Source organism: Leucopleurus acutus, assembly GCF_964270905.1.
Source record: "Leucopleurus acutus genome assembly, chromosome: 20".
NCBI classification, from domain to species: Eukaryota; Metazoa; Chordata; class Mammalia; order Artiodactyla; family Delphinidae; genus Leucopleurus; species Leucopleurus acutus.
The window spans coordinates 17,985,257-18,012,546 of record NC_139162.1 but is presented as its reverse complement, the minus strand read 5'-3'; the positions used below and the strand labels follow the sequence as shown (position 1 = coordinate 18,012,546).

Below are 27,290 nucleotides of genomic sequence, written 5' to 3'. Positions count from 1 at the left end.
CCCCTGGCAACACCTCTTATACTTCCCATTTGTACTTGTCTTTATTATACAACTAGTACACGTTTGTTGTAGGGAAACATTAGAAAATGTAGATAACTACGAAGGGAAAAAAGATATAAACTGTGCATAGTATCGCTATCTAGATAATCATCACAGGAAACATTTTGGTGTATATCCTTCTAGAAGGTCTCTGTTACTATATCTTATAGGTTGTAATATAGTATAAATGCATATTGTAGCAATAATAGGTAATGATGGAGATTTTACTAATACGTATCATTCCCCAGCACTCTGCTGCCTCAGGCCATTGTGCCTGCGGTTCCCTGAGCCTGGGACATCCCTCCCCTAGGTGTCCCTGTGGATCTGGTCCTTACTGCATTCAGGTCATTCAGGTCATTCAGGTCGCTGCTCCAATTTCACCATCATCAGAGTCCATCTTGTATAATAGTGCATGCCCATACCCTGTCACTGTACCCTCTTTCCCTGTGTGTGTGTGTTTTCCCCCATGGTCCTTACCAGTATTCAAATTAATATTGTACTTTATTTACTTGTCTCCCTTTCTTAGAATGTGAGCCCCTTAAGGATGAAGCTTAGCTGTTTTATATATTGCTGTACTTCTAGGGCTCAGCATACTACCGTGCACATAGTAGGTCTTCAGATATTTGAATAAGTGAATTCCCATACATCTCTCTTATGTCTGTATTTATTACAGATATGATCTCTACCAGTAACTACTAATAAAAGCCTATATAAGTGTTTTATAGATAGAGATGTGTGTACGTGTGGGTAGTTCAAAACTGTGATCGTGCTATGCTGTGCCTACTTAACACCTGCTGGCTGCTTCCAGATTCCTGTGAGGAGTGTTTTGTGCACCTGGCTTTTTTTTTTTTTGTGTGGTACGCAGGCCTCTCACTGTTGTGGCCTCTCCCATTGCGGAGCACAGGCTCCGGACGCGCAGGCTCAGAGGCCATGGCTCACGGGCCCAGCTGCTCTGCGGCATGTGGGATCTTCCTGGACTGGGGCTCGAACCCGTGTCCCCTGCATCGGCAGGCGGACTCTCAACCACTGTGCCACCAGGGAAGCCCTGCACCTGGTTTTTTTCAGGTAATAGTCCATCTTAGGGACATTTCCTCGCAATCAGTTCCATGTCCTGTCTTGGTCACTATTCTGTTTTTTTCATCTCTGCCCAAGAATCATAGTTTCAGAGCTGGAAAGGCTCTTGGGGGCCATGTGATCAAGCCCTTTCTCTGGCCTAAATGGTCAAGCTGCCTACCTGCCGGCCTGCGAGCCATGCCCACCACTACCAGGTGTGTGTCCCGGGGAACTGCCTCCCACCCTAAAAATGTCACCTTCCTGACTCAGGCCTGCTTCCCATGGATACCACTCTGGGCTAGGCCCGCTCTGATCACATCCTCCCATGGGGCTAGAAGAACCTCAGAGGTCAGGGCTTGACCTTTTCTTTTCTATCCCCTCTTCCCCTTCACGTCCCATGCACAGTACCCTGCCCTCTACTGTTTATAGGTGAATAGCTCCACACCTGCCTTCCGTCAATCCATGTGTATTCATGGCCTGCGTGTGCCAGGTACCGGTCCCAGGACACGGGTACTGCAGAGAGGGGAACACACCAGGCCTCTGCCTTCAGGGAACTTCAGTTCTAGTGTCTAAATAGACATTAACCTGTGAATAAATAGGATTTCAGGGCATGGCACATCTATGAAGGAAATAGAGCAGGGAAATGGTGTGAGAAGTAACTGGGTGGGGAGGGGCCGCTCTAGCTAAGAGTGGTTCAGACAAGTGATCACAGGGAAGTGTGTGGTGTGTAGTGGTGGGAAGGATGATGCTGTGGAAACAACTGCAGGAAGAGAATCCCAAGGAAAGGAAACAGCAAGGGCCAAGCGCCTGAGGCCGGAGGGTGCAGTGTGCTGGAGGATGGAGAGGCCAGCGTGGCGAGGGCCTGGTGAGTGTGGGGGTGCGGTGACAGGTGGGGGACGACACTGGAGGGGCAGGAGGAGGCCAGATCTTGTCTCTGGTCCAGATGGTCTCTTCTGAAGGACAGAGAAATGCCTGCGCATCAGCTTCCACCCAGATGAAGTGATGCGAACCAGTCCATTCGGCTGACGCATCCTTCTGGTTAATCAGGGAACCTTTGCCCTCAGCCGGAGGAGGCTCTGTCTGTTTCTTTTGGAAATGATGAGCAGGAGAGCAGACCATTAAGTTTGTTCAGTGAACATGGCTTAGCTGGTTGTGGGCTCTGTGTCAGAAGGAATTTGGGGTGGACGGTTGATAGAAATGAGTTGCTGTCCACAGTATCCTGCCTTTCAGTTTCACCTGAATCAGACCTCCCCTTGCTGCTTGTTTGTACATACGGCTCCCTGCCCCAGCATCTCATTTTTTCCTAGCTCTGAAATAGCAGCTAACATTCATTGAACTTTCCTGCTGGGTCTGACACAGTGCTAAGGGCTTTACATGGATTAATGTGCTGAATCATCCCACCCCCTTAGGAAGTAGGGGCCATCAACATCTCTGTTCTACAGGTGAGAGAGAGGCAGGAGGTGACATTACGTGCCTGAGGTGGCGTAGTTGATAAGGGGTGAAGCTTGGATTGAACTCGGGTCATCTGACCTCTCACCTGGGCTCTTAACCACTTAATACTCTACTGTGGCCCTGTATTGCCCCGTGGTGGCCAGTAGTCCTGGACTCCTTGCGCACAGGTCACTGTCTTTCACAGCTCTTATCCCCCTCTTGCCAGGCATGAAGGACAGGGCTCCATCAGCTCTCTAAAGCCCCATCTCAAATTTACAGTTTGACAATGGCTGCCCCTCCTAACCTCTTAAGAGAGGAGGATGTGTCTCTTTAATTAGTCCACTAATATAGAGAAGGATAAGTCTCTTTAACTAGTCCACTAAGATTAGTAAGCCACAGACCTCTCAAGGAAAGTTCAGTAAGTGTTTACTGAGCATCTTTTATGCACCAGGCTCTGTCTGCATTCAGAGTGAGGGACCAGCATTGACTGAGTGCTTACAGTGTGCCCAGAACTGGGCTAACCTCTCCCTGCATAAGCCTTGTGTAGACTTCACCACGCTCTGGGAGGTAGGAACCACACTTAGCTCCCCTGTAAAATGACAGAGGCCTTCTTAAAAATCGCCACGCTATGCAAAATCACCCAGTAAAAACCAGAGCTTGGGGCTTCCCTGGTGGCGCAGTGGTTGAGAGTCCGCCTGCCGATGCAGGGAACATGGGTTCGTGTCCCGGTCCGGGAAGATCCCACATGCCGCAGAGCAGCTGGGCCCATGAGCCATGGCCGCTGAGCCTGCGCGTCCGGAGCCTGTGCTCCGCAGTGGGAGAGGCCACAACAGTGAGAGGCCTGCGTACCGCAAAAAACCCCCAAAAAACAAAAAAAAAAACCCCAGAGCTTGTGGGGAAGTGACTAGGGACACATCACTCAGAAACTTCATTGTGATACTTTATGTATTTATTTTGGCCGTACCATGCGGCATGAGGGACCTTAGTTCCTGGACCAGGGATCCAACCCATGCCCCCTGCAGTGGACGCTTGGACCCTTAACCACTGGACCGCCAGGGAAGTCCCCATTGTGATACACTTTAGAAAAAAAAACAGTCTGCTTATGGGTGTTAAGTCTGAAGGGTTGCATCTTGTGAGTCACTGTGGAAGGAGGATAATTTGTAAGGAAATGGAAAGTTGTAACCCCAGATGGAATGGGTGTGGTACATACCACGCCAGGAACTGAGGTAGCAGGAAGTTACGTGTGTTTTGTGCATTCCTCCGATTGAGCTGAGCACACTTTTCTGCGTTCACGTAGTGCTTCTCGCAGACAAAATCACGCACATGAGCAAATTTGAAATTTGAGTTATGCTCAAATTGTTCTCTAATAAATCATTCATGTTGCAAAAACACTGCATTTTCAAAACCAGCGTTAGAGAAGAACTGACTGTTATCTCTGTTTTGCAATGAGGTAAACCAAGTCTTGGAAAAGTAAAGCAACTGGCCACAGGGTTATATAGCTGAGAGGTGGCACAGAGCTGAGATTTAAACTCAGGTCCGCCTCCTCACTTAACCTCTATGCCCCAGGGCTGTCCTGTCCTCATTCCTGGGAAGCAAGTTATGTTGACAGGGTTGGCCAGGAGGAGAGATTCTGGAACCTTAATAAGGAGAAAGAATGGTCTGTGTGAATGGCCAGTAGTTAAGAAGATGCAGAACTGATGTTTTGAAATGTTTAGTGATGACCCAGGCAGCATGGACCCTTTGTGATCGAAGGGAACACCTGCAGTTTGGTGCTCAAGCAGGTCCCAGGGTCCTGAGCAGCAGCTAGAGGGTGGGGATGGGGGGAGCCCCCAGGAGGCTCAGGGCAGAGGCTCCACACCAACTGACAGGGGGCTCTTTCAGCTTTTGAACCATTGTCACGTCTGCATCACTGCAGATAGCTGAATATCAATCAGTCCTGAATGCATTTGCAATAAGTACATGGTCAGTTAGTTTGGTTCATTCTTATTATAGAATCTTCGCCCACCTCCCCAGAACCTTAACTTGTTAAAAACGTTAAATATACATAAAACTTGAGAAATAGTACAGCGGACACCTGAATACCCTCATTTTATAATCAACACTGTGAGCCCCTTGAAAGTATGTTACAGACATTTCACCACTAAATACTTTAGCCTGCATCTCCTGAGAGTAAGGGCGTTCTCCTTTTGAAGCATTATCACAACAAAGAAAACTTACAATATCATCTAAGCATCTACTCCAGATTCGAATATCCCCAAGTATCTCAAGAATGTCTCTTATTTATTATAGAATCTTACACGCAAGCCATTTAAAGCACTGGCTCCAGTGATCACAGCCGCCCCTGTGTACACAGCAGGGAAGTGTGAGAAGAAAGGTGGCTTCTTGTCTTCCAGCCAGAGCCTGCTGGCCTCCTTTTGTTCCCCAGCTTTGGGGTAGAACTTGAAGCATCTGCTGGATGCCAAGAGGTGTGGGTTGGAAGGTTCTGTTTTTGTGTTGATAAGCACACGAGTTTCATGTAAGCTATATCCACGTACACACAGGCCACACATGGAATTCAAGTTTGTAATTTAAAAAGACTTATTATATTTCCCTCCCTTGTAATAAAGCATAGCTGGCATTTCCAGGTCTGAAGCTTGTAGGGGTAAAAAGAGCTGATGGTGTCAGCAGGTTGCTTTCAAAAGGAACAAAGGGTTATGATTTAATAGACCCTGAAACTAGACTTCAGTGTCAAGATGGTATAAGCTCAGGTATAAGCATTTCCCAGTGCTCTCACTCCTGACACTTTACATCCCCCTTTCTACTTTTCAGCTGTCTTACACAGACCCCAAAAGTGGGGGGATTTAGCAGTGAAAGTCATAAAAAGTCCCTCGATAGAGCTATTTTACATTTCTTTTTTTTTTTTTTTACGTTTGAAGTTTGTTTTGGCTGCGTTGGGTCTTCGTTGCTGTGCGTGGGCTTTCTCTAGTTGCAGTGAGCGGGGGCTACTCTTAGTTGTGGTGCGCAGGCTTCTCATTTTGGTGGCTTCTCTTGTTGCGGAGCATGGGCTCTAGGCACGTGGGCTTCAGTAGTTGCAGTGCGTGGGCTCTAGAGCACAGGCTCAGTAGTTGTGGCGCATGGGCTTAGTTGCTCCGCGGCATGTGGGCTCTTCCCGGACCAGGGCTCAAACCCGTGTCCTCTGCATTGGCAGGCAGATTCTTAACCACTGTGCCACCAGGGAAGTGCTTACGTTTCTTTTCATACAGTAGCAGGTAACAAGTGCAGTTCATAAACTTCTGCTCTTTTGCATAATTACGATCTCCATTTCCTGAACATGAACAGGAGACTCAGTGCTTACGTGATGCCTGATAAACACGAAGAGTTTGGTTCTAGCCCTTGTACATGGCACTCATGTTCTGTGAATTTGAATCATTCAAGCTTGAAACTGCACTATAATGTTTTGCATAATAAACATTAAAATGTTTTGCATAATAAAGTCTCATTTTATAATCTTTTTTGTGGCTGCGCTGCACAGCTTGTGGGATCCCAGTTCCCCGAGCAGGGATTGAACCTGGGCCCCTGGCAGTGAAAGTATAAAGTATAGGTCCAGTCCTAACCACTGGACCACCAGGGAATTTCCTGCACAGTAAAGTCTCATTTTATATGCAACTTTTTTTTCTTTTTTTTTCCCTCCAGTACGCGGGCCTCTCACTGTTGTGGCCTCTCCCGTTGCGGAGCACAGGCTCCGGACGCACAGGCTCAGCGGCCATGGCTCACAGGCCTAGCCGCTCCGCGGCATGTGGGATCTTCCCAGACCGGGGCATGAACCCGTGTCCCCTGCATCAGCAGGCGGACTCTCAACCACTGCGCCACCAGGGAAGCCCTATATGCAAATTTTAAAGTATAGGAATCCTTCACATCTACTTTTAAGGGAAAACTTGGCACTTTTTGAGTTATGCATGGTTTTTAGCAAAACAACCTGTGTGTAAAATCTGAGTCCGCCAGGCATGTATGTCAGCTAGCCCGCTGGTCTCTTTCATGTACTTTCTCACTTAGTCCTCACTACAGTCCTCTGATTTAGAGATTGCCGTTATACCCATCTTATGGATGAGGAACTGGGGGAGGGTAGATGACTTCACTTCAGCTGGAGGTCTGGATAGTCGAGCTGAAACCTCAGTCCAGGTGTGTCTGCCTTCTGAGTTGCCACTCGTTACCATTATTCGGTCCCACATCCTGTGTTTTTGGGTTTTTTTTTTTAAAGGGAACTTTATTTTTATTTATTTATGGCTGCCTTGGGTCTTTGTTGCTGCGCGGGCTTTCTTTAGTTGCGGCGAGCAGGGGCTACTCTTCATTGCGGTACGTGGGTTTCCCATTGTGATGGATTCTCTTGTTGCGGAGCACGGGCTCTAGGCACACGGGCTTCAGTAGTTGTGGCACGAGGGCTCAGTAGTTGCGGCTCGCGGGCTCTAGAGCGCAGGCTCAGTAGTTGTGGCGCACAGGCTTAGTTAGTTGCTCCGTGGCATGTGGGATCTTCCCGGACCAGGGCTCGAACCCGTGTCCCCTGCATTGGCAGGTGGATTCTTAACCACTGCGTCACCAGGGAAGTCCCCCACATCCTATGTTGATAGCCCTGCCTGTCATAGATGTGATGTTGGTGTATATAGTATAACTGGAGCTGCAGAATTACCCTGGGCTTATTTAGGGTGGTGTTCAGGTATGCTGATAGTGTGCTCCCTGTGCTACTACCTCCAGCCTTTCTCAACAAACTCTGTGCCAGAAAACAACCTGTGAAAGCACGGCACTCCAGAGCTCTGGGGCCACAGTGCTCATGCCCAGATTCCAGGTTCAAACCAGTAACTTGCAAGCTATGTGACCTTGAGCAAGTTGCGCAACCCCCATGCCTCAATTTTCCCACCTGTCAGATGGAGAAAATAATAGTACTCAGTTCATACAGTTATTGTGAAGATTCAATGTCTAGTAAAATGAGCCTGGCCACATAGTATGTGCTATAGAAAGTGTCAGTAGTAATAGTAGTAGTAGTAGCTGTTGTTGTTATTAGTATTAGTATTATTACTACTACTACCATCAACACGAAAGGTTTGAGCCGGGGTTGCCTTCAAAGTAGTATTTGTTAGGTGGTAATATTCTAGGGGAGGTGACATGTTTCCTCGGAAGGTCATTAGCAGGAATTCCCTGGCAGTCCATTGGTTAGGACTCTGCGCTTTCACTTCCGAGGGCACTGATTGGATCCCTGGTTGTGAAACTTGAGCTCCCACAAGCTGCGTGGCACTGCCCACCCCCCCCCAAAGTCATTTTATTCAACTATACTTCAGTAAAAAATAAATTTAAAAAGACAGGTCATTAGCAAAGTCACAGTAAGATAACACTCCACGCTCATTAGGATGGCTATAATTAAAAAACAGAAAATGACAGGTGTTGGCAAGGATACGGAAGAATTAGGACCCTCATACACTGCTGGTGGGAATGTAAAATTGTGCAGCCACTGTGGAAAACCGTCTGACAGTTAATCAAAAAGTTGAACATAGTTACCATATAATCTAGCAATTCCACTGCTAGGTATATACTCAAGAGCCTTGAAAACATATGTCCACACAAAAACTTGTACACAAATGTTCATTGCATTATTTGTAGTAGCCAAAAAGTGAAAACAACCCAAATGTTCATCTACCAGTAACTGGGGAAACAAGATGTGGTATATCCACACAATGGAATACTAGTCAGTCACAAAAAGGAATGAAATGCTAATACACTCTATAACATGGATGAACTTGAAAGCATCATGCTAAGTGAAAGAAGCTGGACACAAAAGGCCACATGCTGTATGATTCTATCCACATGAAATGTCCAGAAGAGGCAAATCCATAGGGACGGAAAATAGATGAGTGGTTACCAGGGGTCAGGGGAAAAGGAGAGGAATGGGAGCTGACTGCTGATGGGCACGTCTTCTTTTTGGGATGATGGAAATGTTCTAGAATTAAATAATGATGGTTGCACAACATAGGGAATAACTAAAACCCACTGAAATTGAACACTTTGAATTGGTGAATTTTATGGGAATTATATCTCAGTTTGAGAAAATGCCAAGGGGGAGAAAATAAGATCATTGGTGAAACAGAAGCTCTTTGCGGGAGGAGGGCTCCTGCTCTGAGCTGTTAGTCAACACCCTCGAGCTGCTGGGTGAGTCTGCACAGCCCCTGCTATCTGAAGAAGCTTGGTTTGCAGGCTTCTCATAAACAGAAGGGATTCCAGGAAGCCATAGCCACCTACCTGCCGAAGAAAATGGATGCCCAGATAAGTTTGATGTATTGTGTAATCAAAGGGCAGGCAGGCGGGCTTTCCAGATGAGCCTAAGCTAAGGGCTTCAAAGGGTGTTTAAAAGACCAAGCTGTAGCCTGACTGGTCCAATCTCCTGCCCAGTCAGCAGAAATGGCACATTAAGAATGAGAGAGGAAAGTATTCAAGCTGGCATCAGTGGCATGTGTTTGCCCTGTCGTAAGGGGTTTAGTTACTGCACGGTTCTCCTGTGGAATTGACTGAGGAGGGAGGGTTTTTTCCCCCTTGCCTGGCGTGCCTAGCCCTAACTCCTTTATGTTAGAAAGCAGGAAGTTCTCTGGGAATTAACACCCTAATTTAAGGGTGCTCTTATTTAAGCAAATTAAGGCCTTTGGGGATGGCCAGGTGACTCCTCAGATTTTGCCAGGGCCAGCGAGCCCTGTTACCAGCCAGGGTGTTGAGCCAGCTTTATTTGCAGCTCTTAGAGCCAGTTCCTGTGCCGCTGAAATTCCCCAAAGACCTCGTCTAAATGGGCCTTTTCAGCTGTCGGCACACTGCCTGCCTGTCAGCACTTTAGCCTTCCACCTGCACTGCGGGTCTTAATGAGATGCCCAGTGGCTGTCTCGGGAACAAACTGCTCCCATCTGCAACCCGACACTCCCTTCTGGTGACTTATTGCCCGGCAAGAAAAGGCAGAGACAACCGGGGAGGAGACACACTGACAGAACAGATCAGAGGGGCAGGGCAAGGTGGAGGTTTAGGTGACAGGCTTTAGGGTTAAGCTGGCCTGACTTCAATTTCCAGCTCTGCCTGTTTGCTTGGCTGTGTTACCTTGGGCAAGTCACTTCACCTGCGTAAACCTTGTTTTAGGTTTATTCACCTGTAAAATGGGGCCACAGTACCTGCCTCCCAGGGTTGTGAGGACTGACCGAGATTCTCCATGATGCTTCTCATGCTTGATCACTTGCTGGGAACCATGAGTGTGAAATCATTAGGCTGATGTGTCATCCTAGCCTGCTTGCAAGGACTCCTGAAGTTATGTGGGTATTTCTGGCTCATGAGCATCCTTTCCTCTCTTCTGTTGGGGGCTGACCACAGGTCCCTTAGTCAGCATCTAAACTGAATTGATTCAAAGCTCTCAATTCCCAGCCATTCCTGGCCCGCTACCATGGCCTCTGGAAAGTGTGTTCACCTCTGCTGGTCCATGCCTTCAGGGTTCATCTGAAGGGCCTGTTCTCTGATTGGCTTTGGAGCCATCTGGGGCCTCCTTGGGATCTGGCTGGATGTTTGAGGGAGACAAAGGTACCATTTATTCGTTCAGTAAACATTTATTGAGAACCTATTAAGTGCTCGGCAGTGCTATAGATGGGGTAGATATACAGGGGTGAACACAACATTGCGGGGGCAGGCAAAACCCCTGCCCTCATGGAACTTATGTTCTCTTGGGAGGATATACCAAGTAAATGAAGCAGGGAAGAAGGATAAGGAGGGGGTGTGGAGGCAGTGGGATTACCTTTGAGTGAAGTAAAGGAGAGAGGGTCATCTCTGGAGGGCTGTGAGTAGAGCAGAGGCATGTCATGATCTACCTGAGATTTTAACAGGCTCACCGGGACTTCTATGCAGAGAAGCAGCTATGGGAACCTGGGCCAGAATTGGGAAGACATTAGGAGGCTACTGCAATAGTCCAGGTATCAAGAGATGAAGTGTGTCTATGGGGAAAAATGGGTTGGGTGCTCTGCTGTGTCCATGTTCTTCTCTCATGCCCCATTTTGACCCTTCTGCCCGCCACCTGTCACATATGCTTTGTTTTTATTAGTCACAGCACTTAACTGTGCTAGCCAGAGGTTTGGAGTGATTTGTCAGCTGGTGTTCAGAGGGTTGGGGTTGGGAGGCATTGGAAGCAACCAGTCATTGTGGCCTCAGTTCCCTGAGCCCCTTCATTCCCTCCTCCTGCCTCACAGCACCTACGATGTTAAGCCCTAAGCCTGTCTAGTCCAGGGCTCCTGTTTGGGGATCTCAGGTCTCTGAGAAACTATCAAAGACCACAGAGCATCCCGTAGGTCTCCACATCTTTACTCAATTCCAGGGACTCCTGCCTTCTCTGACATCCATTTCCATACCTGGAACCTTGGCCCAAGTCAGAGGTGCTCACTGCTAAGTCCTCAGGGAGGGGGTCAGGCAGAGCAGAACAGTAATGTGGGAAACTTCCTTTCATGGCCACAGAGAGGTTTCCAGTTGCCTGCGAAGGGGCAGATGCTGCTCCTCTGGACCCAAAAGGTTGGTCAGGAGGATGGGAGCAGATTGACCTCCCCAAGTTTAGAGCCTGTCCACAGGCAAGGGGCCACTACATCCAAAAGCAGGAGTGGCAGATCATCAGGGGTGTGGATGGGGCCAGAGGGAGGCACTTATAGGAGTTTGGTTTACTGAGTGCGCCCCAGGGTCTGCACCACCTTGATGGCCTTGTCTCTCTGGCAGGGTGACCTCAGTTTGTAGTTCCGAAAATCTATAATATGAACAACCACAAAGGAGGCTCTGGCTGAGTGATTGATGAGAACACTTACCTTGCCCAAAGATCCTGTGGTGTGCGGGGACCATTCTTTAGAAAGAGGAAGCCGAGACTCAAGGTTTAGTTTTCCTGAAGTCACATGGCTAGAGGCATAGATGAAATTAAAATCCAGATCTATCTAGACTCCAATCTGATACACTGAACCTCAGGGCTGTACAGGGGCGACACCCGATGAAGCCATGTGTATGTGAGAGGGAACATTGGGGAGGCTGGCAGCCCCCTTCTGTGTTTGGGGTCAGCAAAGACATTTCCTTCTCCTCTCAGGTGGCCTCACTAATTCTACTCTCTACTGGCCCTTATCTTGCCCTCTGGTGCCTTTGTCACCGACCCTTCTAGAACGACTCAGCCCTGTACATCTTGAGGACCAGTCTGTCTCTTCTCCCAATCTGCCCCTCACTCTGCAACTTACCCTCCTTGCCCCTTTGCCTCTGGACCAGTTCCATGGGTCAATGTCCCTCTTAAAGCATAACTCTTGGGGGAAAAACAAAAACAAAAACAAACAGCATTCGTCATTTAGACCATTAGATTGTAACCCTGAGAGTGTACTTAGCAAACCACAAATAGAATCGAACAGAACAGGACCAGATAGCCTCCCATATCCTGGGTGTCTTATTTCTGATAATGCAACTGAAGTCGGCATTAGGGGTTTGGGGAGCCCGAGTGCAGGGCTTACCTGTTGAAGTCAGTCAACCAAACACCATCCCTCCTTCAGTTCAAAGAAAAGAAAAATGTCTGTTTATGTGAAGGTGGGAAAACAAACATGAAGCAATTCCAGTGGTACAAAGGGACATAAAAGCAAGTGCGCTTCCCACTGTTTACTCACTCTACCAGCAGCTCACCTCCTGAGACAACCAGTGGTACCAGTTTCTTGCATCCTTTGGAAGATGTTCTAAGCACATTCTCCATCCCATTTTGCTTTTTGCCTTTCTTTTTAGAGACAAGTTCCTCACATATTATTACATGTAGATTTACTCGATTCTTTTTGGTGGCTACCTCGTTCTTTTAAATTTCTGCACTGTTTTCTATTGAGTGGATGCCCATTGTTTATTTCACCAGGCCTCTGTTGATGCTGTTTCTCTCTTTTGCCACTGTAGTGAGGCTCCTTGTACATCTGCCCTCGTACACAGGTGTGAGTCCATCTGTGGGCTGAGGTCCTGGAGGTGGGCTTTGCTGGATGAGGGAATAATAAGCAGGTGAAATTTATACACATGGTCAGGATGCCCTCCAAAAAAAAGTCATACTGGTTCTACTAGCCACGCTGTTCAAGAAGGCCTTTGAGCCCCACATCTTACAGTTCAACCTCCGCGTCACGGATGAGAAAACTAACCCAGAATGAATGAAAGGGACTTGCCTGAGCCCTCGTCTTCCTGACAAACCCCAGAGAGAATCTGTCACCTGACTTGGTTCTTCTTCCTAGATCAGCTGACCAGAGCTCCCCCCCAGCACCTCTTCCTTCTCCAGTCACATGTGGGTCATCCCTCCTCTTTCCCACCACTCACATGGCCCCCTCCCTATGCATTTGGGTTGCTAGGATTCTCAGGGGGGTCGCGGTCCCTTGGGGACAAGTCCTCTGAGCATTTGCAGAAATTTATGTTTTCCTACAGAGTAAACAGTAAGCAATTGGTCCCTCTGAGGTTTTTTTGTTTGTTTTTTTTAACTTTTTGAATGGATAATATGTTCATGGCTAGAAAATCAACCAATATAAAAAAATCATACAATGGAAAGTTCTACTCTCCCCCGTCCTCTTTTGGTCCAACAGCAGCACCTACTCCAGAGCTGTAATCTCAGTTATTGGTTTCTTCCAAAGTTTCTTTATGCAAATACAAGCAAAGGTGAACATGTGTTCTTATCCCCGTGCACTACTTTGCACCTTGCTTTTATCACTTTAATGCCTTAAAGTTCATTCACAACAGTGCATCAAGAGCCTTCTCATTTGTTTTACAGCCACGTAGTATTTCATTGTAAGGGAATTCTATAGTTTATTTAACTAATCCTCTCTTGATGGATGCTTGGGTTGTCTCCCTCCCATGTTTTGCTACTACAAACAGTGCCTTTTTGAATAACCTTGTACATATGTCATTTTGCATGTGTGCAAGTTTCCAATTTTTGATTGGAAAATGGGATGAAGCCAGGTAGGGAAACCACAGAGTCTTGTAAGAATTGCAACCAGAAAAATAAAGCTTGAGAACCGCTGCTGGGACAGGTGCCACAGGTCCTTGTGGCAGCAAGTGTACCCCAACGTCTTACGAGAGTTACCCCGTGACTCTCGCTCTGTGCAGCACCTGCTTGTACCTGGGACCCGTGGGCTGGTGGTCTTCATGTAATTTTCTTTTCTTCTTTTGTTGTCTTGCCTACTTGGAATTCTTGGAGTGAGCACGCCAGTCTGAGAAGCTTCTGCTTTTTCCCGGGACTCGGAGGGATGCCGGGTTGGTTGTGGGATTTCTTTCCCAGGAGCCTGTCCACGGTGGTGGGCGTGGGGCGCTGAGCGTTTACCTTTAGAGCCAGTTGAGCAGATTTAGCAAACACTCTTGGAAGCAACTGCCTTTCCCATCAATGCTTATTTGTTCTTGATGATGCAAAATGATGCTAGCCTCCATCGAAAAAGAGAAAGCCTCCTCTTGTAAGCGCTCTCGGACAAGAGAGCACTTGTTTTGGAGTCATCTGCAAATGCATGTGACCTGGAGACTCTGTGGGAAATGCCTAACTTGTGCAGCCTTGGCGTCCAGCTGTTCTTTGGGTCCGTTTGAGGGGTTGTGTTCCAAATGTCAGAGGCAGAGGGCCCAAGCTTTTCCAGCACAGCCCACAGTTGGAAATGGTGCAAGCCTCATATTCGTTCTTTGTGTTGGAGAAGAGGTTTCCAGACCTTGTTCATGAGTTAATGAATGATTCAAAATTCCAAGCTCCACGCCGGCTTCCTGTGTTTCCACAGCCAATGTCAGTGCGTTTCCGTGTCATCTAGTGCTCAGGAAATACTGTGCCCAGATTGATGCATGCTTCTATCTAGGTTATATTCTTGTACAGAGAGTCACCCTCTGGTTTCAGCAACCTACCTTTGTGCCCAGCGTGGGTTTGTACCCATCTCACCTTGCTCTCAACTTCCTCCTCCCTCAAGCCAGAACAGTTTTATTTAATTTTATTTATTTATTTTAATCATTTATCTCTTTTAAAATTAATTTTTATTAGAGTATAGTTGCTTTATGATGTTCTGTAAGTTTCTGCTGTACAGCAAAATGAATCAGTTACACATATATGTACATCCCCTCTTTTTTAGATTTCCTTCCCATTTAGGTCAGCAAGGCAGAACAGTTTTAGCCTAGTGGATCAACCAGCCTTGGCTGGTCCTGGGTGTGTGACTTTAACTTCAGAGACTGGCTCTCTGACCTTGAGCAAGTGACTCAAGCCTTTCTGGGCCTCAGGGGCTCATCAGGATCAAGGGGATTAAAAAAACCCCACCGGCTTCATAGCAATTTAGGAGTCAGTGTTTCTGAGGTGCTCAGCATAATGCCCGCACGTAATGACTATCATTAGATTGAATATTTACTCTTCTACTTATTGTTAATTAAGAAGTATTTATGGCCTGTCTTTTCCCTCTCCACTTTTTCATAACTCTGACCTTGTGTTATTAGGTGAATGGATTGAGTCTTTTTTGAACCCTGGGACTTAGACTCATGGAGTCCTCCTCAAAGGAAAGCTTAGCAACTACTTTATTTTTTACAGATTCATTGAGATGTAATTTACATACCATACAGTTTACCCATTGCAAGCATACAGGCAGATGATTTTTATAAATGTACACAGCTGTGAGGCCATTGCCACAACCCAGTTTTAGAATACTTTTATCACCTCCCAAGTTCCCTTGTGCCTGTTGGCAATCAAGCCCACACCCACCCCAGCTCCAGGCAACCACTGATCTGCTTACTGTCTCTAGTTTTCTAGAATTTTCATATAAATGGAATATGTCTTTTGTGTGCTTTTTAAAAATACCCAGGCCTGGGCCCTGCCCCAGACAAACTAAATCCTATCTCCAGGACTGATAGTCTTTTGCAGACTTTTGTCATTTTCTTTAACTTAGCATAATGCCTTTAAGGTTTATCTATGCTATTGTATTTTGTTCCCTTTAAAAAAATTTATTTATTTATTTATTTATGTATTTATTTATGGCTGTGCTGGGTCTTTGTTGCTACACACGCACAGGCTTTCTCTAGTTGCGGAGAGCCGAGCCGGGGCTACTCTTCATTGCAGTGTGCGGGCTTCTCATTGTGGTGGCTTCTCTTGTTGTGGAGCATGGGCTCTAGGTGCACAGGCTTCAGTAGCTGTGGCTTGCGGGCTCTAGAGCGCAGGCTTAGTAGTTGTGGCGCACAGGCTCAGTTGTTCTGTGGCATGTGGGATCTTCCCGGAACAGGGCTCAAACCCGTGTCCCCTGCATTGGCAGGTGGATTCTTAACCACTGCACCACCAGGGAAGTCCCTTTTGTTCTCTTTTATTGCTGAGTAGCTATACCATATTTTACCTATCCTAATAACTATATAGTTGGAATTTTTTTTTGATGGGAAAATGGGGAGAAAGAAGAAAATTGGGAAAGAAGATCTTTAAAAGTATAGTAGTGTTCATACCCTAATTTTAGAAAAGCAGAAGATATTGTGGGATGCAGATTAGGGGAAGTAAGCGAATCAGGAAAGGGGTGGACCAGGATCTGAAGCATTGACAGTGGCTTCTCTGTGTGGTTGGGACCATGAGTGCTTTGTGCTTTTGGCTCTTCTTTTTCTTTTTTTATTTCTCCCTTTTTTAATTTTTTGGTAATAGTTTTGAGATATAATTCACACATCACACATTATACCCATTTAAAGTGTAGGATTCAGCCAAAGCAATCTTGAGGAAAAAAAACAGAGCTGGAGGAATCAGACTCCCTGACTTCAGACTATACTACAAAGCTACAGTAATCAAGACAATATGGTACTGGCACAAAAACAGAAATATAGATCAACGGAACAGGATAGAAAGCCCAGAGATAAACCCATACACCTATGGTCAACTAATCTATGACAAAGGAGGCAAGGATATACCGTGGAGAAAAGACAGTCTCTTCAATAAGTGGTGCTGGGAAAACTGGACAGCTACATGGAAAAGAATGAAATTAGAACACTCCCTAACACCATGCACACAAAAAAAAAACTCAAAATAGATTCAAGACCTAAATGTAAGACTGGACACTATAAAACTGCTAGAGGAAAACATAGGAAGAACACTCTTTGACATAAATCGCAGCAAGATCTTTTTTGACCCACCTCCTAGAGTGATGGAAATAAAACAAAAATAAACAAATGGGACCTAATGAAACTTAAAAGCTTTTGCATAGCAAAAGAAACTATAAACAAGACAAAAATACAACCCTCAGAATGGGAGAAAACATTTGCAAACGAATCAACAGGCAAAGGATTAATCTCCAAAATATATAAACAGCTCATGCAGCTCAGTATTAAAAAAACAACCCAATCAAAAAATGAGCAGAAGACCTGAATAGACATTTCTCCAAAGAAGACATACAGATGGCCAAGAGGCACATGAAAAGCTGCTCAACATCCCTAATTATTAGAGAAATGGAAATCAAAACTGCAATGAGGTATCACCTCACACCAGTTAGAATGGGCATCATCAGAAAATCTACAAGCAACAAATGCTGGAGAGGGTGTGGAGAAAAGGGAACCCTCTTGCACTGTTGGTGGGAATGTAAATTGATACAGCCACTATGGAGAGCAGTATGGAGGTTCCTTAAAAAACTAAAAATAGAATTACCATATGACCCAGCAATCCCACTACTGGGCATATACCCAGAGAAAACCATAATTCAAAAAGACACGTGCACGCCAGTGTTAACTGCAGCACTATTTACAATAGCCAGGTCATGGAAGCAACCTAATTGCCCATCGACAGATGAATGAATAAAGAAGATGTGGTACGTATATACAATGGAATATTACTCAGCTATAAAAAGGAATGAAATTGGGTCATTTGTAGACATGTGGATGGACCTAGAGACTGTCATACAGAGTAACGTAAGTCAGAAAGAGAAAAACAAATACCATATATTAACGCATATATGTGGAATCTAGAAAAATGGTACAGATGAACCAGTTTGCAAGGCAGAAATAGAGACACAGATGTAGAGAACAAATGTATGGACACCAAGGGGGGAAGGCAGTGTGGGGTGGTGGTGGTGGGATGAATTGGGAGATTGGGATTGGCATATATACACTAACATGTATGAAATAGATAACTAATAAGAGCCTGCTGTATAAAAAAATAAAAATAAATAAAATGAGATGCCAAAACAAAAGAAAAAAGGAAAAAAAAAGAATGCTCCTTGGTGCCACTTGTTGCCGGGCTGCATCCTCATTAAAAATAATAAATAAATAAATAAATAAATAAATAAATAAAATAAAAATAAGTGTAGGGTTCAATGGCTTTTCGATATATTCACAGAGTTGTGCTACCACAAACAATTTTAGAACATTTTAATCATACCAGAAAGAGATCCCTTGCCCTTACCTGCCACCCCCTGGCTCTCCCCCTTCCCACCCCCCAGCCCTAGGCAACCACGAATCTATTTTTCAGTCATAGATTTGTCTATCCTGGATATTTCATATAAATTGAACCATACAGTACGTGGTCTTTTGTGACTGGCTTCTTTCTCTTAGCATAATGTTTTCAACGTTCATCCGTGGTGCAACTTGTAGCAGTAATTAATTTCTTTTTATTGCAGAGTAATATTGTGTTGTATGGATATACCACATTTTGTTTGTTCTTCAGTTGGACATTCGGTTTGTTTCCACTCTTTGGCTGTAATGAATAATGCTATGTCATCTGTGTTTTGTCACTTTTTTCCCTCTAATATATGCAAGGTACTGCTTTTGAAATTCGAAACAAAAGACTAAGATTTGGGGGAAAAAAAGATGTGGGTAACAAAAGCACCCTGATAAGAAGTGACTAAGGAATGTGATGAGTGTGTTTTTTCCTATCACGTTAGCATCCAACAGCCCACAGTAAATGGAAGCGAAATCACTGAGTGTGCTTGCATCCTACTGTAAGAGAGACAGGTGGGGAAAGAAAGAGGCCTTGAAACCCATAAGACCAGACCAGGCCGAGGAGAATCAGGACAATGCAGGGGTTCCGACTGTGGGTCTTCGGACCAGCCAGATCTGCCGGTCATTGCCGTGTGACCTTGGGAGAGTCACTTAATATCTCTGAGACTTTACTGATAAACCCGAGGGAGTGATACTTCCCTCATTGGTTGTTATGATAAGTTGTTTTGCCTCTTGCCTCTCCTAGGGAAGCCTTTGTAGGATCATTCTCCACCCACTGGGTGCTCCAAGCGCCTGGGGGAAGGTTTAAAACATACCCGTGCTGGGGCTTTGCCAGCCTTGGAGAACTGTTAGCCTGGGGCATGGCCCAGGCCTGGTTATTTTTAAAAAGCTCCCCAGGAGAGTCTCTGTGCAGGGCAGGGCACATTACACTAGACCCTGGATGGAGATGAGGTTAGAGGTATTTTGGTCAAAGTGCTTTATTTCACAAGTGGACAACCGAAACCTGGAGAGCCCTTTCCGGTGCACTGGGGCCTAGGACCCAGTCCTGAAGTGAGGGGCCAGCAGGAGGGGGAGGGAGAAGGGCCCTCCCTGGCCTTGGGGAACTCACCAGAAAGGAAAAATGGGCAGTATCTGTGGTGTGGAAGGGAGGCTTTTCTTTCTAATCAATAAGCAAACAGTTCCTGGAGTTGCCCAACCTGGCCACAGGAATGTTTGCTGGGTTGCAGTCGGTGGGAATGATCAATTATCACCTTTATTCAGGTGGGTGGGGTGTTTGTGTATTTAACACACAGCGCAGGGATAATAAAACTCTTCCAATTTAGTGTGTAAGCCAGAGGGCTTCTTGTTCTTTTTGATGAAACCAAACCAGCTTCGCTCCCTGTGACGGTGAAGAGGTCCCTGTCCACCTCTGCAGCAGGCAGGTGGTGGTATTTACTTGCTTCCCCTGCCTCCCTTTTTTAAGTGAATGGAGATGAGGCTCCTTGGCAGTTAGCCTCCACTCTGGAAAACTGAAGCCAAGCCTTTGGTCTCGGACTTGAGCAGAGAAGCCGCCCCTTCTTCTCCAGCGGAGCCACCAGACCCCCACCGAGGCAGGAATATTGAGGTTAAACAGAGTGAGGTTTTATCAGTGGGCTCATTTCTGAACCATCCAGGAGAGGCCTGGAGAGGCAAAGGATTTAAAACTGAACTCTTTTCTGGCCTTGATCTGAAGGAGGGGAAGGGGACTGGGGAGACCCTCTAGCCCTTCTAGACTGGAAGGACAGGAGCCTGCACCCCTCCCAGGCCTGAGTGGGACCCACATGCTGGTGTTACTCTCATTCCACTAGAATGTGAGCCCCGGGAGTGCAGGGATCACTACCTGTTGTGTTCACGCCTGGGTCTTCAGCACCAGAATGGGGCCCAGCACGAGAGGGTGTGCGGTGCCGAGCAGGCCACGGCACTCTGCTCCTTGCTGCCCCACGCTGCCATGTGGCTCAGTCCCTTGCTCTGGCACGCAGCCAGAAGCTGGGACCATCTCTTCAAATGCCTCTTTTTGAGGCCTTCCCTAAATGCCCTTTATTAAATTGCACCCTCCAGCCCTGCTGCTGCACAGAGCCTTGGAACCCCCTTACCTGCTTATTTTTCTCTGTTAACGCTTTTCATTACTGACACTTAATAATTTTTTTTTTTTTTTTGGCTGTGCCACAGGGCATGTGGGATCTTACTTCCCCAACCAGGGATCGAACCCGCACCCCTTGCACTGGAAGTGTGGAGTCTTAACCACTGGACCACCAGGGAAGTCCCTGACACTTAATAATTTATTTGTTCATTATCTCTTCCCCATTGGAATGTAAGCCCCACGAGGGCAGAACTGTGCTTTGTTCACTGCTGTATTTCCCAGGCCTTAGAATGATTCTTGGCAATGAGTAAGGGCTCTGTAAATATTTGTTGAAGAAAGAATCCTCGAATCAGTCCCTTGAAGGAAATGAGGATGTCTCCTTTTACAGAATGGGGAAAATGATGCTCAAGGGAAGTCAAAGTAACTTGCCTCCAGTGGCACCTAAGAAGCGAAGCTGGGATGTGACCTTAACTCAGTATGACCCCGTTCACACAGATGTAAAACCATAAAAGTATTTGCACTGGCTGTTAACCAACTGTGGAAGTGCCATTTATGACATTTTTCATGGGGCTGATTACGATCAACATCCATGGTGTTTGCTGTCTGAGAACTAAAACAGTGCTAGCCCAAGCAGAAACACGATCTGGGAGCAAACATGCGCTGCCGCAGCGACCCAGGCAGCATGAGTAACCTTAAGACAAAGGGGGAAGAGTCCAGGGTGACGGATCACCCCTTCATCCTGTGGGCTCCCCCTTGCAGGGGCCTGGGCTAATTTGTCCTTCATCTGCAACCTCACTGTTTTCTCCGCGCACTGATGCCCCCCTCTCCACCACAGTGTTTTTTTCTGGGTTTTTTTGGTTTTTTTTTTTTGCTGTATGCGGGCCTCTCACTGTTGTGGCCTCTCCCGTTGCAGAGCACAGGTTCCGGATGCGCAGGCTCAGCGCCCACAGCTCACGGGCCCAGCCGCTCCGCGGCATGTGGGATCTTCCCGGACCAGGGCACGAACCCGTGTCCCCTGCATCGGCAGGCGGGCTCCCAACCACTGCGCCACCAGGGAAGCCCCACCCCAGTGTTTTTTAATTTAGTTATTTTTATTTATTTATTATTTTTGGCTGCGTTGGGTCTTCGTTGCTGCGCGTGGGCTTTCTCTAGTTGTGGTGAGCGGGGGCTACTCTTCGTTGCAGTGTGTGGGCTTCTCATTGTGGTGGCTTCTCTTGTTGTGGAGCACGGGCTCTAGGCACGCGGGCTTCATTTGTTGTGGCATGTGGGCTCAGTAGTTGTGGCACGCAGGCTCTAGAACGCAGGCTCAGTAGTGTGGCGCACGGGCTTAGTTGCTCTGTGGCATGTGGGATCTTCCCGGAACAGGGCTGAACCCGAACCCGTGTCCCCTGCATTGGCAGGCAGATTCTTAACCGCTGTGCCCCCAGGGAAGCCCCACCCCAGTCTGTTTTGATGGAAACAGAAGTGGAGGAGACTTTGGTCCTTGCGTCCCACCCGTCCCACCCAGGCAGCGCCCGTTGTTGACATCTGTTTTTAGGGTGTGAGTTAAATGAAGATGTAGCCCACTTATAATTTGTTCTGGGCAAGGACATGCTGGGAGGCTGGGAGAAAGAACTCAATAAGCTTCATGAAAGTAAACTTCTCATCCCTGGGATCCCATGGGAGCTGCTGGTCTACAAGGGCAATTTGATGGGGTGCGGGTGCCCCAGCTGAGGACGCCCTGGGAGCACAGTGCACAGGCTCTGTGGACACACCTGCAAGTTGTGCTTGCACAATGTGATATTCTGAGCTGCTCAACTTCCCCAGAAGTGTCTGGGAGTTAAGTTGGCTGTTCAGTGGAACTCTGATTTATTTCAGCTTATGTAACGTGGTGGCCTAAGGGGGAACATTCTTGAATCTAAAGTTTAAAACTTCCTCCTTTGCTTGGCTGTCTGACTGTCCTTACGTTTTTCTGAGGCCCTGGAACTGGATTTCCAAGGTGCCGCATTCATTCAGAGAGAGAGGGAGGGAGTGAGTGTGTGTCAGGGGAAGATGGGGTCAGGGAAACTTGGCTATTTTTATTCTGGTTACTCTCCACCTGTCCCATTCTGTTGTGTAAACTAACTTCCCTGTGGCCACTCAGCTAGCAACTAGTCTCGCAAATGGTTTATCAAACCAAGAGCCAGGCTGCCTGGTGGTTAAGTCCTGATGGGGCATCAGACCACAGGCTTTGCCACTTCATAGCTGTGTGGCTTGGCCAAGTCTCTTCACTGAGGCTTCTGAGACTGCTTCCTCGTTTAGAAGCTAGGGCTGCTGGAGTCTACCCCCCAGGGCCGCCGCTATGTCTAGTCAGGCTGTCAGGTTGTGTTACTGTCCATAATTCTCAGTAGCAAATGGACACACATAACTGGAGACTTATCAGGGCTAAGATAGTCTTCCTAGTGCAACTTGAATCTCTTCAACATCCCCCGAGTGTGGACAAACTGGAGGCCTCAGCATCCTTTCCCTCCCATTTTTTAAACATAAAATTATTTTTCTGCTGAGTGTGGGTGCCCATTAAACTTGGAATGGTTAGTAAATTTGTGGACACCCACCAAAGGAGACATTCTAAAATCGCCCAGGGCCATCAAAGAAAATGGAACCTAGAAAGAAATTCTCTAGGAGGTGGTACCCGTGGAGAACTGTGGCTTCGTGGCTGGAGTTACAAACACTGCTGCTTACTGGCGAGAAGGGACTCCTGCCGGGCTAGATGACACACGTCTGTCTCCTCAGGGTGCCTTTCATCCATCAACTTAGACTTCTTGTCCTTTATCTTGAGTATTTAAGTTAGAAATCAAAGCCCTTGATTTGGGTGTACACAATGGCAGTGTGGCCCCGGGACCTCCAGGAGCCTCAGAAGACTCTCTGATCTTGCCCTCGAGGTTGTGTGTGTAATTTTCTCTTCCAACGCCGAGGTCCAACGGTCCTTGAAACAAAGGTAAATGCAGTTTTCTTTGGTGTTAGCTATGGGAAATGCCTTCTGAGGAGTGGGAGACAAGCCATAAGGTACCCCTTTGTGTGTGGTGTGGGGAAAACACTACTTTCAAGTAGTTGCTTCTAAGAGACTGGGTTATCCCACTCATTACCAGATAACTCAACTATGGTTAGCTGGCTTTGATAGCAGGCCCCGTCCTTCTATCTCCCTGAAATATATGGAGGCTTAGGAGACTGTCTAGTTCCTACCCACTCACATTCCAGCTGGGTGGGGGTGGGAGAAGAAACGGGATCCTTCAAGCAGGACTGTTCGTGGCACAATGGCAATTCCAAGCAAAGAATGTTGCTGAGCGCTCAGAGCCTGCCCCAGGACCAAAGAGCTTTTCGTGGACTTGGAGTTAATTTTTCTTTGAACTTCAGTCATCTCTTGCAGAGTGAAGAAGTAGTAGATTAAAGCTACTACTTCTGCCAGAATTCGCAAGAAAATGGGGGCACTTGTAGGATGAATAACAACATAAGAGTCACAGTGCGTTAAAGATACTTTTTAAGTCGCTTAACTTTTGTCGTTTTAAAAAGTTATTTACTGTAATTGTAAAACACCATATAATACAAAAACATTTAAGGAAAGCACGTTTCAAAAAACTGCCTCCAATCGTACTTTTTTCCATCTTCCCTCCACCTCCACTCAAATTACTGCTAAGCTCCTGCTGTGTAGAATTCCTGCTGTTCTAGAATGTCTTTTTTCATTTTTGTTTCTCCATAATAAGTATTCCATCCCCATTTTGCATATGGGAACAGTGGTGAGGAACACTCACTCTGGGATCCGACAGCCCGGCCCCTCCTCCCACTAACCTTTAATTCAGGGCAAAGAAAATAGGGATGGTGATGCCTATACCTAAGGGTGACTGCGGGCGGGGGATTCAATCTGAAAACTGGATTTAAAGAGCATAGGGCAAGTGTCTGGCTTGTAGAGACAGGCACGAGGAAGAATGGTTAGGCACGTGAACTCTCAGACTGCCTGGGTCCCAATCCTCGTTCTTCCACTTAACTAGCTGCCTCAGTCTCTGCATCTCTAAAAAGGGGATGCTGCTGGTAGCAACCTTGAAGTGTTCTGGGATTACACGAGTTAATATTTGTAAAGTGCTTAGAAGAGAGCCTGACACATAGTGTTGTCACTTGTTTAAATATTAAGAAAATAGTGAATAAAAGGTAGTTGAAGCTGTTAGTTGAATGTGTAGTTTTTGATGGTGATGATGATATGGTGTTGAAAAGATCTTCCCGTTTAGAGATGGCCATTGGGTTCTTGGCTGTCATCACTGGGATTAGGTTTCTAAACCAAGTGACCAAATAACAAGTTTAGGAAAGGACAAGCTGACTTAAAGAATACTTCATCCTTTGCTAGCTTTATTTTTGTTTAACTTTTTATTGTAGAAATGTTCAAATATACCTAATTCCCATGTACTGATCCTCTGGTTTCTACAGTTCGCCATTCTTGTTTCCTCCTACATGCTGGCATTAGTGTTCACCGTACCCTGAGATGCTGCCTAGCCCTTGCCAGGGTTGAAAGCAAGCTTCCCAGAGCCTTCCCGGAGCTGGAGATCCCCTTGGTCTTTCCTATAATTTCTAGTTTGTCAGCCCAGAGGCTCAGGTTGCACAGAAAGATAATGAGCACCTGGAAATTCAGGTTGAGCCTGCCTGTCATGGGCACACTACTTCTGTCACTTCTCAAAGGGCGGAGCTTAACCACCATTCAGACGAGATGCCCCAGAGCAGGTTAAGAGCCTTGCATTAAGTTATTTGCAAAACCATTTTCATTTTTTCAGGCCACCACCCTTGGCAAGTCCAATCATGCTTGTCCCAACTGCCCAGATTTGGGCTGGCTGGGAAAAGGAATTCAGTGTGAAAAATGAGGGCAGCTCTTGTTACCTGCTAATATGACAAGCCCCCAACACAGTCCGGTGCCCCCATTACTTCTGCTGGGGTGGGGTTGGGGGAAGGTTATTGGAAAAACATTTTGTTTTGCTAGTTTGAAAAGAAATTCCTATTTTAGATTTAAAGGGTAGTATCTGCCCATCCTTTAAGGATTTTGTGTTTCTTCTTGCTTCTGTTGTCATTTTTTGGTTCATCTGTTCATTTAGCAAATGCTTGTCCTCTAGCTTGTCTACTCAAATGCACAGAAATCATCCCCATCCCCTTCCACTTGCTTTGTTCTTTCACTTTCAAAATGTGATCACATTCACTGTCTTGGTTAATCCTCACAAAACCCGGAAGAGGTGGGCTCACTCAGTGGTGGAATCCTTCAGGATCCAGTAGAGAAAACTGAGGCCCAGAGAGGTTAAGCATTTTGCTTAAGGCCACTCAGTAAGAACATGGCAAGGGAATTCCCTGGTGGTCCAGTGGTTAAGACTCTGCGTTCTCACTGCTGAGGGCCCGGGTTCAATCCCTGGTCGGGGAACTAAGATCCCACAAGCCTCAGTTTCTTCATCTTCAAATTGGGGATAATCATGGTACATATCCCCTCCGGCCCCCAAATATGGTCTTACTTTCGCTGGCAAGGGTGGGGCTGTCGGTTTCAGAAAAGTTTGCAAGGGTGGCCCCTAGTGGAAGATATGAAAACTGCAGTCTAGACGTCATAACTGGCTTTAGGGCTTTCTGGCAGAGACCTGATCCTTACGCATTTTAAGGTGTCTAGCCGTGCAAAATTGGCACAAAAGTAGGAATTTTTGTAAAAGATCTCTTGGACAAAATCGAACGCCCACTGGAAGAATGAGGGGGCGATTATTTGAAAGGGAGGAGAACAGGCCAACTTGAGAGTTTCCCAGAAAGAACTGTTTTATCAACTGTTCCTTCTGCCTGAAAGGCCCTTGAGCCAGGTTTCTGCAAGGCTGGCTCCTTAGGTCTCAACTAAGACGCCTCCAACTTCACAGAGGCCAGCCCTCACCATCCAGTATAAGTTACACCCTCCTCACACCTTCCTCTTCCCCTGTCACTCTTGTATCACCTTCTTTGATTCCTTTATATCTAGCATTTGTCACTACCTGAGATTTGGTTTTGTTACATGTCCATCTCTTCCACAACAGTGTAAGCTCAAGGGGAGCAGGTGCCTTGTCTATTTGTTCACAGAATTTTTTTCATCCTTAGAGCCCAGCACAGTTTCTGACAAATAGTTTGATGGAAGCCTGTTGAACGAATGAGTCTTTTAGGACTCTGATGTTTAGTGCAGACACTTTTCACCACAGCTTCTCCAGCATTGGGTATTAATATTTTTAAAGTTTTTTAATACTTTAATAACTATAAAACTTTAAATAGTTTTGTCTCTAAGCCACTGATCCTAAGCTCTCCCACCCAAGTAGTTCTCTTCTGTCTTTTGCATTTGTCTTGCTGTGTTGTATGTTCAGGTAGAAGACTTTCCTATGAAATCTTCATTGTCTCCCTTAACTGACAGTGATGAGTTTCTCCACTGGGCCTCAGATTGCAAGCAGGCATTACCTCTCAATGCCTCGGAAAATAAGCATATAATCAATACTTAATGAATATCACAATTATCTATGTCTTTTGTGGAAAATTGAATAAATGATTAGCCAAAGCTACGTTTGTTTTAAAATTTTTATTTAATAGTGTCTATTATGTGCCAGGCACTGTTCTGTGTATCTTTTTTTTTTCTTTTTTTTGGCCACGTCATGTGTGTGGAGTCCTAACCACTGGATTGCCAGGGAACCCCCATGTTCTATGTATCTTAAAACAAGCCTAGTAGGTAGTTGCTATCGATGACTTCATTCTACAGATGGGTAGACTGAGGCACGGAGAGATTCAATGACTTGCCCAAGGTCACAGAGCTAATAAGCAGAGCTGGAACTTGAGCCCCACCCTTGCCAGGGAAAATAAGACCATGTTTGGGGGCGGGAGGGTAAGCACCATAATTACCCTCATTTTGAAGATGAAGAAACTGAGGCTCAGAGAAGTTAAAAAATTTGCCTAAGTCCTTACCCTTAACCATGTAGCTGTGATGCCTCCCTCTTATTATCTGCCACTGTTTACTGAAATGTAAACTGTTTATTTAAATGTAGTTAATCCACAGCATCTCACTGTACCTAGGTCTCAAAGTTTTGGACTCAGTAGATATTCTATCTCAGTTATTTTTCATATCATCAAGAGCCATCTGAAGGAGAGGCCCTTTTTTGTTATTGAAAAGGAGAAGTTACTTTCTTTTCTTTTCTTTTTTTTTAAAGGTGGAGTCTTTTTTTTTTTGTTTAATAAATTTATTTATTTATTTTTGGCTGTGTTGAGTTTTCGTTTCTGT

At 46.2% G+C, this 27,290-nt stretch overlaps 1 protein-coding gene across 1 annotated transcript in view; it reads left to right on the top strand.

Annotated features, from left to right (window-relative positions):
• CDH1 (cadherin 1) overlaps nt 1-27,290 on the top strand; it is a 78,144-nt gene that overhangs the window by 21,367 nt on the left and 29,487 nt on the right. The gene's annotated exons all lie outside the window — the stretch shown is intronic.